Below are 15,433 nucleotides of genomic sequence, written 5' to 3' on the forward strand. Positions count from 1 at the left end.
TATCGGTATCGGATAAGTATTGCAATATGGATACGGCACTTCGGGGACGTATCGGGGTATGCTTATTGAAGAAGACCCCAGAAATATATATATCACCGGCTTCTTTTGGTCAGTATTTTCTTAAAGTTTCTTACAATGATCTAGCTCGAGCCACAAGGAACTTCTCAGAATCTAACCTTGTTGGGAGAGGAAGCTATGGTTCAATCTATAGAGGAAAGTTAAAGGAAGACAAAATGGAGGTGGCCGTGAAGGTTTTCAAACCTGAGATGCAAGGTGCAGAGAGAAGCTTCATGCCAGAATGTGAAGCACTGAGAAACATTCATCATCGGAATCTTCTCCCCATCATAACTGCACGCTCATCGATCAACAACCATGGCGATGCTTTCAAAGCTTTAGTTTATGAGTACATGCCTAATAGGAATCTGGACTTATGGTTGCATCTTAATGGAGAGGGTAAAGCTCCAAATAAGCGTCTAGGCTTAACTCAAAGAATAAGCATAGCTGTAAACATAGCTGATGCATTGGACTATTTGCATCATGGCTGTGGAGGCCCACTGTTCATTGTGACTTGAAGCCTAGTAATATCCTTCTAGGTGTTTATATGACCGCTCTTTTGGGAGACTTCGGTATTGCAAGGTTTTATGCTAATTCTTTGTTGACATCAACATGCTCAATCAGTACAATCGGTTTGAAGGGTACTATAGGATATATTCCTCCAGGTATGGTGATTCTATATAACTTTTATTTTATCTGATACTTCACGTTTGACATACATGTCTCTTTAGAGTACGCAGGTGGAGGCCATGTATCAACTTCTGGGGATATGTATAGCTTTGGAATAGTGCTTTTGGAGATGCTGACATGCAAAAGACCAACACATCCTATGTTCAAGGACGGATTTGACATCGTCAACTTTGTGGAGAGCAGCTTTTCTGAACAAATATTGACCCTCATCTCATAGATGAATGCAAAGATTTTTCTCAACAAAATATGGTACCAGAAAATGCGTTCAGCCAATGTATGGCGTCTCTGTTGCTAGTCGCGCTTTCTTGTACACACGCATTGCCAAGAGAACGAATGAACATGAAACAAATAGCCACCAAGATGCATGCAATCAAGACATCATGTCTTGTATAGAAATCTAAGTATGCTATCTAGAGAGACTTGTTCAACTGGAGCTGCGGCACTGGGAGTTAGCGATGGGTATGTAGGATTCTTTATGCTCTAATCCCCCATAACGTTTTGAAGTCTCAGTCCACTATGTTCTTTTAAAAAAAATGTAATTAGAGTACAAATGTACAATAAGGCTTTTTGTGAATAACAAAATTACCTATTATTATATGATATGGATCCTTCTATATCTGTTCTGGAAATACAGAGGACTAGAGGACTAGAGGAAAACTAGCTACATGGTGAAGGTTTTTAGCATCTACGGAGGACCAGAGGGCCAGCTCCTCTTTAATTAACAATACAACCACACTTAGCTGTCGTTCAGTCTGGTAAGCGTTCCTCCCAGAGCGCCCAAAGGGTAACCATGACCACAGAGCAGGCTCTGCTTCGTACTAGCTTTGTACAAGGCCAATGGATGTTGTTAAGCCACCAATGGGTGATGGAGTTAGTGTTAATGCTAGTTACGTGCATAATATAGATACCACAAGTGCAAGTGTTAATTGCAGATTTTCACCTAGAGTATTATAGGATTATCGAACTCGAATGACAAGGTGATCGCTTATTTAGCTATGAAGTTCTATTGTTAACCAGAATGTTATTTTATTGTTCATTGCTAGAACTAACGAAGGTGATTCGCACGAAAGAGGTTAAGGTTGCAACCGGAGAATATGAGCGATCTTCCCACGGACTTATGGTTTTCTTGCATGTTATTATCAGGTTAGACTTATATTTCAATCGCTGTGACAGGAACTATAGGATATATCCCTCCAGGTGAAGATCACTGCGCATCCTATATTTGTGTAAGGAAACTTGTTATGCTCATGAGTATTTAAACTTTAGATTGCACTAATCAGTTCTTTTTGTTTGTTTTTCAGAGTATGCTCAAAGTGTTCATGCATCAACCTGTGGGGATGTTTACAGTTTTGGAATAGTACTTCTGGAGATGCTAGTAGGCAGAACCGCAGAAGACCAACTGATTAAATGTTTGAGTATGAACTCAGCACTGTCAGCTTTGTGGAGAGGAACTTTCCAGGTCAGATGTTACATATCATCGATGCTCGTCTCCGAGAAGAACGCAACGGCTTCATGCAAGCAATGGCAGAAACAGAAAACAAGGTCTATCGATGCTTGCTGTCTCGTGCAAGTTGCTCTTTCTTGCACGCGTCTATCCCCAAGAGAACGAATGACCATTAGAGAAGTAGCCATCAACTTACACTCAATCAGGTCATATGTTCAAGCGATCAAGGACGAGGAAGTTCTTCGCTATATGGATTTACAACACGCCATGGAGCTTGGATATTAGCTTAGTTTTTTTCTCTCAACATAGTAGCCAATAAGCATAAATATGAGAATTAGCAACGAGTAGCATGCTGAAATTGATGAGCTGCCCTGCGCCCCTGCTAGGAAGCTATATGTGGTGGGCTACCAGTCGTTTATACTACTAGTGCTAGCCCATTCTAAGATTTGTCTTTTGAACATTTGGAAATAGGTCTTTGATAAAGCATCAAGGATTTGACAAAGTATTTCAGATCGTTTTGATGGGTTTTGTGACTACAGTACTAGGTGTATTTTAGACAGCTCGTCGTGGCGATTAGTACACACATAATGCATATATCAGATTACATGGATTGCTAATCGCCTGATCCAACTGCAAGTCTGGAGCCTAGCTAAAAGCAGATCGAATCCCAATCCCTTCGCCCAAAGGAGCCTAGCTAAAAGCAGATCGAATCCCAATCCCTTCGCCCAAATCCCAAACTACAAATATCACCTACAATTTCACTTTGAAGAGTAAGGACGAATCCTTTGCATACTGTTCATGCGGCTGCCGGTCCGCTGCGTGCTGGGCCGTGCGCCGTCGGACGTCACGCTCCGCCCGCCGCGCCTAAATGCGTGGTGCAACTGCGCGGTGGAACCGTGGAAGGCTTGCCATGTCGCATCTGTGCGTCTGTGCCTGGCTCGGCCGTTCATTGGTAGGACCGAAGAGGTCGGTCGGTTGGGTGGCCTGTTGGTATGTTATCTTGGGCCATGACACTATGACTGGTTTGGATTCGTTCGGGTCTTGCGCTCGTACGGGGCTACAGGCTGCGGGCTGCAACTGGCCGCATGAATAGGCTTGCTGAACAGGCCAACTAGATCCAACCCTTGTTTGTCTTGATTGTCCTCAGAAAGCCCACCCATGTTGGATTGGACTGTAGGCTGAGAATCATTAATTCATGATTCATTTTGTACGAAGGCCGAACTGGCGAAAACACGAGCTTTTATTTTTATATTTTTTATTAAAAATTTAAATAAATAGATTTCTCGTCGCAATAATTATAAAAGTAGACATCTGTAGCCTTCTGAGAGGGCGGTAAGATCCCTCTCAGGGGGTGGGTAGGGTCTCCTGCCCAATGAGAGGGTGGGTACATTTCCAACCGCCCTCCCAGTGGACGGGTAGGATTTTTTTTTAAGTTGCAAATTTACTGGAAAACGTTGCTCAATATTTGAAATTGATTTTTTGCAAAATTTGAAATTAAAATGGTTAAAAAGTGATCAAAACGGCATATTTGGGAAGCGAGATTTTGGAGTAGTCTACGTATTGTTCGGAGGATAAAAAATTAATATTTGTGAACAAATTATATATGTGAAGCATTTGCAGCATATTACGCGGCAATGAGGTTGCAAACGGCAACAAACATAAGATTATACATATGATGAAAAATATTATATAAGATTGTAACCACGACGACACGACGAGAAAAAAAAGATGGCATATACGGTTCGCACAAAGACCTACTTAATAGTGTGTCGCTCCTAATCATAACATGCCTTAGGGAGTGGAAACATGTCGGGTTACATTAGATATTCTCTACTGGGTGCACTTAGGATATTTGCCCTTTTGCAGGGCATCGGGACTTGCCTCCTTAGCGTGACGGGCCCTTTCCCGCTTCCTTGCCCTCTTAGCTTTCCGAGCCTGAGCCGCGGTATGGTCTTGTGTTGCCTTCCTCATGCACTCTTCTTCCTGCCGTTTCAGACGTAGTTCCTCTTGTTGTTGCTCGTACTCCCGATGTGCGTAAGCTTCCCTCCTCCACCACATGGTCATATCGACCCACCACTTCTGGTCTTCATTTTGCTCAATGTCAAGCCATTGAATAAAGTCACAGATCGGTGGATGGGACCGAACAAATAGAACAAGATGAGAGATTAGTAAAATAGGGTGTGAAATCGGGAAAGATGTGGCTGATCTTTGTTGCTATACTGGTGGATACTCATACAATCCATCTTGAGGCTTGTCGTATTGGTAGTTGGCACACATGAAGAAGCACAGCTCATAGGTGTATGAGATGTCCTAAGACTCGCGAAGCCTACAACGATCACCACAGAAGCACATCGGTGGTTCGACCCCCTGAGGGATGAAAATCCCCCAATATTTCTTAGGTGAGCTTAGTGGAGCTAAGGAAGACATTGCAGTTGAGAGAACTGAGAAATGAGTGGTGTATCCATATATGAAGGTTGGGTTATTTATGGTGGGGGAAGGCAGGAGTATTAGATTCCCTATTGAAGAAAGGAGTGGGTGGAAGGACTTAGAGGGGGGCAGGAGCATTGGATTCCCTCTTGAAGAATGGAAAAATTATGGCATTGATACTAGACAGAGATTCTATGTGTCAAGGTACATGTATTGTCATTTAATTTTTGGTAAAAGGTGTCCCGTGTTGTCACTTCTTGTCTATAGCTTGTGCAAGGACAAATGTGTTGTTGTTAAAGTTGAGTGGTGCGGTCAATTCGTGTCTGCAGATTACGCCAGGGAAGAGGTGATGTCGTTTAATGGTTAAAGTTCAGTTGTGTGGTCACTTTGTGACTAAAGTTAGACTCTCGATAGAGTTTTCGAATGGTCACTTCATGTATAAGTAGTTTTGTAAGAAATACTTTTCTAGGTCTGTCGTGAACGGTTCATACATGGTCGAGGATGGTAGAAAGTAGTGTGTGGTCACGTTGGATAAAGAAATGCAACTAGTGTGCGATCACATTGGAATAAGAAATGCAGTTACGACATGGTAAGTGGACCATAAAGATTACACGTATCCGAATATGTAAGAATAGATCACGAATCAAATATGTATATGTAAGTTACAAAAACAAATGTAGAATCCTACTGTTGTCTTCCCCGCTGCCGTCGGCCGTTCCTCCCATCATAGTCCCACTGCCGCTGGTTGGCCTTCACGTGGCCCTAGAGTAGGTCAGGGGGTCGGGTGGACCGACCTGCCTAGCAGGCCTAGTAGAGAACACCGGTGTCGAGGCCTCCTCCTAGGTGTGTTATGTCCGAAGTGGAGCACTAGGTACCTAGGACTGCTAGAGGATGTCGTAGTCTGGTGTGCTCCCGAAGAAGTCCCACACGAGGTCGAATGGGGAGTCTGGCCTAGGCTCATCTTCCTGACTCGGGTATGAAGACTGAGAAGGATCCGCGAGCATCCATGTGTACTGGCTGGAGGGGCCTACGAACAGATGAATGTATTAGATATGGAAAATGTGGAAATGAAAGTTGTTGTACAAAATGCACTATTATACCTGTGTGGCATGTCGGTACAACAGTAGATGGCCATGCGTGCGTGCCGTAGTAGGGGTCGAACGGTGGTGGTGGGATCGGTCGCGGTGCAGCTGAAGACGACCCAGCCTCATCCCCGAAATAACCTGTGGACAATATTAGATTTACTATTGAATATATTGAATACGGCAATGTAGTATCGCCTAGTACCTGAGTGGCCTACGAGTGGTGAGGGTGTTGGCACTAGGCTCGGTCTAGATGGTAGCGTCGAGATGTGTGTAGGTGCACCTAATATTTGTTTAAAATCAATGCACCAGTAAGAAACGAATATATTTAAACGCCATGCGTATGAAAAATCTGTACATATTGGGTCCGGGCTTGCAGGTCGCGGTACAGGGGGCCGTGTGGGTGCCGACACCGATAGACAGCGGTGCACATCAGACCTCCTGGATGACTCGACGTGGACCCCACTCGACCTGGGAGGCGCTTCTGCGACGTCTACGGTGGACCGGCAGAGTAAGCTTCAAGGCCCGCGCGGTCTTATCGAAAACCCGCTTGACGAATCCCGCTACATCCGCTGCACTGAGGTGCACCCCTTTCCTCAGACAGTCCATGGTGCCAGTTGCGTCCCTATGGATATCATAAATGATATCGGCCTATAGAAACAAACTAGAAATAACAATTTCAATTTATAGTCGTTGTTATGCATGTATGTGGTACGAAAATGAGATGTAAATTACACATACCACCAATGCAGCTTCCTCGTTCCAATGGCCCGGGTAGGCCTCCGTAGTCGACGCGACGTGGGGCCGGACACCCTCTGGGGTGTAGGCAACCCGTGTACGTGTATGTGGCATGTACCACCATAGGTACTCCTCGAAGCTCCGCTCATCGAACGGACGCGCCTCCTCCACGACATCCTGAAGGGCTTGGGTCCATGCTGAGACGTACGAGGCCAAGCGATCTGCCCAGAGGTTACCAGCCGACTATCCCTTGCGTATATACTTGCAAGTGAACCACGTTAAATAGAATGACAGTAAGACAAATGTTACAAATTATTCACTTCATTATATTTACCTGTGGACGTGCACTGGAACAGTGCGAATGTGGACGAGAGGGAAAGCCTGGTGGCGGTTGTTGGTGGATGAACACCGCGAGCAGGGATCCTGAGGGATCCCCTTCGAGATTCGGCTGGGGGGCTGGTCCTAGAACTACCTCGTACATGGGGTTAATGCGTGTGGGACTTAGGCAGGATGGATCGTCGTCAGCTAGTAGAAATGAATGCACCAAGGATTTAGACAGGTTCAGGCCACACGGAGGTGTAATACGCTACTCCTGTGTGTCTAGTATGTTATCAATGCTCTTCGGATGTCTGTCTTTTTCTGGATCTCTTTCGATCTCTCTATCCATTGGGGTCCCCCTCCAAGGTGCTCCCCCCCTTTTATCTACCGGGGGGGAGGCCATTCAGGGAGTGCCCAGTACGAGGGCACAAATTCCCGTAAACAATAAATAGAAAGTGGCCATCATTAGTCTACAGAGGATTGATAAAATATCCCTTGGACGGTTCCATTGGTTTTCGCATTCCAGCTTTAGCAGGCGCAAGGGCGCCCACCGGCCAGCCTCTGAGTACTCTCTCATGCCCGTTTGGGCAGAGTAGGTCTGACGCGGTCTGATGTGACAGGATGATGAGCCTTGTGCCCATCAAAGATATATTCAAATCGCCCCGAGCTAATGATAGAGGCAAGAACACTTTTTCTTTTTCCTTGCCTTGCAAGTGGAACATCTTTCTTCATGGGCCCCGCGAGGGGACATGCGATGGGACCCGCTGCATTAATTGTGCCCACGTCTTCCCGCCAGACGGCGGTAGAGACTGGCGTATTCAGTACGGCAAGCGTGGGGGGAAAGTGGCTGGATGTGACCGCCCACGCTCCCCATTAAATACGGCATCGGGCCTCCCACCGACCGACACCTCATCGTGGAGTCCCTACGGGGTCCACCAGCATGGGGCTCTCAAGGTGCTCGGGGCTCTCTAGGTGCTCGGGGACCAACTGTTCTTGGCTCCGGGCGCCCACTCCCGGACCTTGCTTCCCTCGGGTCCTCAGGGCTCTCTGGGTACTTAAGGACCAACTGTTCCCTAGCACCCACTCCCGGACCTGGCTTCCCTCAGATCCTTGGAGCTCTCTGGGTACTCGGGGACCAACTGTTCTTGGCCCCTAGCACCCACTACCGGACCTGGCTTCCCTCGGGTCCTCGGAGCTCTCTGGGTACTCAGGGACTAACTATTCTTATCCCCGAGCACCCACTCCCGGACCTTGCTTCCCTCGGGCCCTCGGGGAGGTGGTCCCCGAGGGAAGGCGCCATGTGGCATTGCGCCGTCCTAGCCTCGAGACTCGGGAACCCCCGGATCCCATATCACCGACAGCAGCCCCTGGGCCCATCGGCAGGCGATGGTCTAGAGACTGAGGGTGGGGCCCTATTTCTTCGAGGCCAATCACAACAGTGCCATGTGACTTTCTGTCGCCCAGTGCCAAAATCTTTGTGGGCCTTGCAATTTTTAGGCCCAAGCTCTTGGTATAACCCAAGGAGGAGCCGAAAGGGCGCGTGCCCGTTCGACTTTCGAGGAAGGCGATGATGAGGCGGGAGACGCCCAGGCTTCCGCGTGGACTGAGGAAGATGTTCCTCGCTTATTGCACCGAGGAATAAGGCATTTGAACTCCCAGCGATAAAAAAGGGGAGAGGCAACGGATCATTGCCTTCCTTAATCGCCATTCTTGCCTTTGCCATTCTTGAGCACTTGGAGCCTCTCTTCAGCCTTCAGTGCACCTTTACTCCAGCCACCTCCAGCGCACTTCCCACCCCTGAAAATGCCAAGGGCAGGAGGCGTCCGTCGGGAAACGTCGAATGTCGGTGCCATTCTACCGAAATCCTGCCTCCTGAACGAGGAGGGCGCGGAGTAGGTGCGGAAGCTTATGGTCCTCACTGGCCAGCGGGGAGCATCGGTGGTGACGCCGTCCACCTATCCGCCCGCCCCGCGTGGGCCCAGGCAGATTGTCATCTTTGCCTCCTTCGTGGCCGCCGGTCTAGTGCCGCCGTTTTCGGCATTCTTCAGGCAAGTGCTGGACACTTACGGCATCCAGTTGGCCCACCTGAACCCGAATTCGGTGGTGATCCTGGCGGTCTTCGCCCTCCTCTGCGAGATGTTCGTAGGGGTGCCGCCGTCTGTGGTGCTCTTCCGGCACTTCTTCATCCTCCGAGCGGCCAGGAAGAAGAAAGGGTTGGACGATGTGGACGTCGTGGGCTGCTGCAACTTTCGCCTGCGGGAGGGTGTCAGCGATGCCTACATCCAGCAGGTGCCGGCAAGTGGGATGACTGGCGCCAGGACTGGGTCTATGTCGATGTTAGCCCCCACGACCGCCTTTTGCTACCCCGATCGCTAACGGAGCCCAACAAACGGGTCTAGGAGTCTGCTCCCGCGAAGGATGCCCGCCTGCGCCCAGTGCTGAACGGCATCGAAGATCTACGCCAGGCGGGGCTTACCTCTCTAATGGTGGTCGCCGACTTCCTGCGCCGCCAGCTGGCCCCCTGAGGGAACACGTCCGTCCTGCCTGGATGTACACTGGGTCTTGTGATGTGACGAGGACGTGTATAGGCGACGGCAGGAACCTCGATGAGGGGGCCCTAGCGGCGCTGCTCAAGGTGATAACCAGCGTTGAAGACCTCACCCGGGCGGTCCTGCCACGCAAAGACCTGGCGCTTTGTTTAGACCCGGGCCGAACGCCTCTGTAGGACTCGATGCCAGTCTTTGATGCCCCGGGGCAGACGACAATGGAGGGCGGGGTGCTGCCGCAGATGATGGTAGATCGCCGAGCCAGGGCGATAAGGGGAAGGGTCCCTGGTCACCCATTACCCTACCATCCTCGTCCTCTCCGTCGCCATCACCTCCGCCATCCCCGCGCCGAGACCCTTAGCCGATGGCTGGCGGCGCGACGGCCGACGGCCAAACTGGCCAGCCCTCAGGAGCAGATCCCGGGGTGGATGCTGGGACTAGTTCACAACGGCCCGGGGGCCAGAGCCCACCCCCGAAGAGGAGAAGGTCGGAGCCCAGGCCGAAGGCCCCTGAATTCCAAATCCTGCAATCCCGATGGGGGTACCGTGGGCCAAAAACCACGTAAGCCCCTTTTTTTCTTCGAGCTCGTTTTGCCCGTGTTTTGGCTGGGGGTTGATCTCTTTCCGTTCCAGCCCGCCCAAGGGCTCTTCAGGAAGCCGAGCATCTCCTGAGCAACCAAGGCTTCCCCCTGGCCCTGAGTTGAGAGGCCAGGCTAGCTCTGCCCTGAGCACTCTGACTGGGGAGGAGCTACTGGCTTCAGGGGAGGCCGTCACGACAAGGGTGGCGCTGGCGCAGCCGCCGTTGGGATCCCCGAGCGCCTCTGCTGAAAAGGCGTGGAGAGGATCGATCTCTCGGCCATCCCCTGGCAAGGCCCCGGAACCCCACCCCGAGGTGCTAGGGAGCGCTCGGGAGGTCATCGGGCGGCTTGAGACTGCCATTGCGGCGGAGAGGGCCGAGCTCGACGAGGAGCGTGCCACCCTTGTTGACGAAAGGGGTCGGCTGGAGGAGGCCCGCAAGCTCCTGGAGACCCGTGTGGCCATGGCCCGCACGGCCTACGACAGGTCCCTGCAGGAGCTGGCCACGGAGCGGGAGGCCTTGGAGGAGGTACTCAAGGAGGCCGTCACCGCACAGAGTGAGGCCGAACGCTTGGGGGAGCTCACGGCGCTGTGTGACCAGGTGTCGAAGAAGCGCGCCGGCGAGCTGGCCGCTCGCGAGGAGCAGCTTGCCTTGCGCGAGCAGGAGGTTGTCTCATGGGAGGAGGCTGTCGGCAAGAGGGAGGAAGCCTCATTATCTGCTGAGACAGACCTTCGCCGCCAAGCCCATGATCTCGAGCACGGCCGTGCCGATGTTCTCCGCCCGGAGGAGTAGGTTGCGCTGCATGAGATGGATGCCGACTTGGCGTCGTCGGCGCTCTCCACCCGGGAGGAGAGCCTCACCAACTAGGAGGCAGGCGTGACCGCTTGAGAGCAAGCCATCGAGGCCAGGCTGAGCAATTAGAGTGGGCCTGCACCGAGGTGGCTGCCCAACTCCAGGAGGCACGGGCTGCGAAGGACGTCCCTGCCAGCAATAAGGGTCTTGAAGCTCGACTGAAGAAAGCTGAGGAGGATCTTAATGCCGTCCGCGAAGAGCGGACGCATGTTAAGGCGATGATGCAGGATGTCCTTCGGTAAGCCCGGGGCTCCGTGGAGGCGGTCAGTATCGGGTCCATGACGGTGGGTTCCCAAGGGCTGGATACGCTAGGCCATCTTGCCCTTCTCGGGATTGAGCTTCAGGCGTGTGCTGCAGAGACTGTTGAACGTCTCGGCCAAGTCTTCTAGCAGGGTGGCCCGTTCTCGGGACTTGACCACGATGTCGTCGACATATGCTTCAACGTTGCAACCAACCTGCGTGTTAAGGGTAATGCGGACAGCCCGCTGGAACGAAGATCCAGCGTTGCGCAAGCCAAAGTGCATAGATACATAGCAATAAGTCCCCACGGGGGAAATAAAAGATATTTTTTCTTTATCTTGCTTAGCCATGCGAATTTGGTGATAGCCCAAATTTTCATCAAGAAAGCTTAAAAGACCGCACCCTGCAGTGGAGTCGACAGTCTGGTCTATGCGAGGTAGAGGGAAAGGATCTTTTGTGCATGCCTTATTAAGGTCGGTGTAGTCAACGCACATCCTCAGCCTGCCGTTGGCCTTGGGGACGACGATGGGGTTTCCCAGCCACTCCAGGTGGAGGACTTCTCGGACGAAGTCGGCATCAAGGAGCTTGTTGACTTGCTCTCGAATGAACTCCTGGCACTCAGGTGCCTGTCGGCGAACCTTCTGCCTCACGGGACGTGCGTCTGGACGCACAGGAAGGTGGTGCTTGATCACCTCCCTAGGGATCCCAGGCATATCCGACGGCTACCATGTAAACACGTCAGCGTTAGCCCGGAGGAAGGTGACGTGCGTGCTTTCCTATTTGGCGTCCAGGTCACCACCGATTCTAGTGACCTTAGACGGGTCTTCGCCCAGCGCGACCTCCTTCGTGGGGACGGAGGCGTCGGCGACGAGTTGTGACTTGGACAAAGAGGGTCTCAGACCCCCCCGGGTGTCCTTTGAACTCGACTCGGGCGGAGGCTAAGGCTGAGTACAGCTGCTTAGCGTAGGAGACGACGCTGCCGATTTCGGTGGGCAAGGAGATGGTGCGGGTCGGTACCGGCATCTTCACGGTGAGGTAGGTGTAGTGTGTCGCCACCATAAACCTGGTGAGCGCCGGGCGCCCGAGGATTGCATTGTAGGAGAGTGGGACCTCCGCAACATCGAAGACCACGTTCTCCGTCCGGAAGTTGTCCCAACTCCCGAAGGTGATGGACAACTCGACCTGCCCGAGGGGTAGGGTGTACCCCGGCGTCACCCCATAGAAAGGGATGGACGGCTTCAAACGCTTCGGAGTCACTTGCAGCTTTTTGAACGTCTCTTGGGACAGGAGGTTCAGGCCTGCACCCCCGTCGATCAGCACTCGGCTGACCTTCACATTGCAGATGGTGGCGGATACCACCAGAGGTAGTCGCCCCACCCCCGCAGTACTCACGGGGTGGTCCGCCTGACTAAAGGTGATCGGGGTCTCCGACCACTTGAGGGGCCTTATGGCCGCCGTGCTCGGGGGTGCCGAGCACACCTCACGCCGCATTGTTTTGACACAGCGGCGAGAGGAGGGCGTGTACGCGCCCCCATCGATGAAGGCAACGGTGTGCTCGGGCTCTTGAAACTCGAGCTCTTCATTCCTGGGGGCGCCTTTATCGTCGTCACCCTTGCGGCGCTCCTCGCGCTCCTTCTGGCGCCACTCCACGAGACCCTTCACCGACCAGCACTCGGTGAGGTCGTGCCAATTGGTCTGGTGGATTTTGCACCATTTTCCTGCCTCTGGCCTCGTGGGAGTGGGCTTTTTCTCAACAGGCCCTCGGCGTGCCGGCCTACATGCGGTGCCTTCCGCCAGCTGGACAAGGGCAGCGTCGCACTTTTTCCTCTTCTTATTTTCCCACTTATCGGAGCAGGAATGACCTATTTTGTCAGCTGCGGGTTGCTCAGGGCGCGGACCATGCCACGCCCGAGCTTCCGCCGCCTTGGCGCACCTTGTCAGCCGGCGCGAAAAGCTCCGCGGTGGTCTCGATCTCATGCGTTCCTAGCTTCTCAACCATCCGCTCGTCACGGACGCCCTGACAGAAGGCGACGATGATAACGTGGGGGGTGATCCGCGGGATGGTATTGTGGACCTGGCTGAAGCGCTGTATGAACCGCATCAGCGTCTCTCCCTCCCGCTGCTTGACGGCATGGAGGTCGCACTCTAGGCCAGGGCGTGCGAAGGTGTCCTGAAAGTTTGCCACAAACTGGTGGGACCGATCATCCCAGGAGCAAATAGAAGCTGGGGGTAACTTCATGAGCCAAGAGCGGGCAGAGCCCCTCGGGCCACGTGAAAGTAGTTTGCCATCACCTTTTTGTTCCCGTCCGCCGCTTGGACGGCGGTGGTGTAGATCTGGAGGAACTCGACGGGGTCGATGGAACCGTCTTGCTTCTCCAGTAGTTCGGGCCGAAACTTTGTGGGCCAGTTGACCCAGCGGAGCTCACCGGTGAACGCTCGGTAGCCCGTGCTGTAAACCTCAGCGCTGGCTGTGCCCCTGGGGGGTGAACGCCGGCGCACCGGGGAACTCCGACGGTCGCGGGCCGGCATAGAGGAAGCTTGGTCCTCCACCACCTCAGCCTCGTGACGGGATTCCCGGCGGCGCTCGAGGGTGACACGCGCATCCTTGATGGCCCTCTGCGCATTAATGTGCAAGCGGAGGTCTTGAGCTCCCGTCGTCATCAGGGGGTGGCACTTTGTTTGGAGCCCCCCCGGCCGGCTCTACCGCCACCCGAAGATGCTCCAGCCTTAGTTATACTGTGGAGGGAGGTGGTACGGGAACTCTGGGCAAGTACTTGCCGATGAGCCGTGCCCACCAAGTCGGCTACCTCCTGTAGCCAACGGCCCTCTGGCGTTTCTCACGCTATTTGGACAGGCGGGTGCCTAAAGAGTGCTTGCCCGCAAGCAAGTCACTCCCAGGGCTGGCGTCACCAAAGTTGAGTTTACGCCGTATCGGCGCTCAGCGTTGTCCGGATGCCGATCTGGCGGCAGGGACGATTGCTGCTTGCTGCGGGTTCGGCAGCCCGCCCGTTGTGGTCGTGGCCCTACTGGGCCCAACGCCATTATCCCCAACGCGAGGAGGCGCCGTATGAGCCAACTGTTGATGCCACTGAGGACGAACCGGAGCTGGGGCCCCCTGGGCCACGTTTTCCATTTCCTCGTTCAAGTTCGAATCAGGGCGCTGAAGACGATGTCCACCCGCCATTTTTTTTGCAAAAAAGAGGTGGATTTAGGGATACAACCCCCCTACCTGGCGCGCCAGCTGTCAGTGGATGAACAGCGCGAGTAGGGATCCTGAGGGATCCCCTTCGAGATTCAGCCGGGGGGCTGGTCCTGGAACTACCTCGTACGTGGGGTTAATGCGTGTGGGACTTAGGCAGGATCGATCGTCGTCAGCTAGTAGAAATGAATGCACCAAGGATTAAGACAGGTTCAGGCCGCACAGATGCGTAATACCCTACTCCTGTGTGTCTAGTATGTTATCAATGCTCTTCGGATGTCTGTCTTTTTCTGGATCTCTTTCGATCTCTCTATCCTTCGGGGTACCCCTCCAAGGTGCTCCCCCCCTTTTATCTACCGGGGGGGAGGCCCTTCAGGGAGTGCCCAGTACGAGGGCACAAATTCCCATAAATAATAAATGGAAAGTGGCCATCATTAGTCTACAATTGATGTTACAGAGGATTGAAAAAATATCCCTCGGAAGATTCCATTGGTCTTCGCGTTCCAGCTTTAGCAGGCGCAAGGGCGCCCACCGGCCAGCCTCTAAGTACTCTCTCATGCCCGTTTGGGCAGAGTAGGTCTGACGCGGTCTGATGTGATAGGGCAATAAGCCTCGTGCCCATCAAAGGTATCTTCAAACCCCTTTCTTTATGGGCCCTGTGAGGGGACATGCGATGGGACTCGCCGCATTAATTGTGCCCACGCCTTCCTGCCATGCGGCAGCAGGGTCTGACATATTCAGTACGACAGGCGTGGGGGGAAAGTGGCTGGATGTGATCGCCCACGCTCCCCATTAAATGCGGCATCGGGCCTCCCATCGACCGACACCTCATCTTGGAGTCCCTGCGGGGTCCACCGGCATGGGGCTTGATGGGTGCTCGGGGCTCTTTGGGTGCTCGGGGACCAATTGTTCTTTGCCCCGAGCGCCCACTCCCGGAGCTTGCTTCCCTCGGGTCCTTGGGGCTCTCTGGGTACTCGGGGACCAACTGTTCTTAGCCCCGAGCACCCACTCCCGGATCTGGCTTCCCTCGGGTCCTCAGGGCTCTCTGGGTACTCAGGGACCAACTGTTCTTGTCCTCGAGCACCCACTCCTGGATCTGGCTTCCCTCGGGTCCTCGGGGCTCTCTGGGTACTCAGGGACTAACTGTTCTTGTCCCCAAGCACCCACTCCCGAACCTTGCTTCCCTCGGGCCCTCGGGGAGGTAGTCCCCGAGAGAAGGCGCCATGTGGCACTACGCTATCCTGGCCTCAGGACTCGGGAACCCCCG

The 15,433-nt window shown here is 53.1% G+C and overlaps 1 pseudogene; it reads left to right on the plus strand.

Annotated features, from left to right (window-relative positions):
• The first annotated feature begins 81 nt into the window (after window positions 1-81).
• LOC133917593 (probable LRR receptor-like serine/threonine-protein kinase At3g47570) lies at window positions 82-757 on the plus strand (annotated as a pseudogene).
• Window positions 758-15,433: the final 14,676 nt, after the last annotated feature.

This window comes from Phragmites australis, chromosome 5 (assembly GCF_958298935.1).
Source record: "Phragmites australis chromosome 5, lpPhrAust1.1, whole genome shotgun sequence".
NCBI lineage: Eukaryota > Viridiplantae > Streptophyta > Magnoliopsida > Poales > Poaceae > Phragmites > Phragmites australis.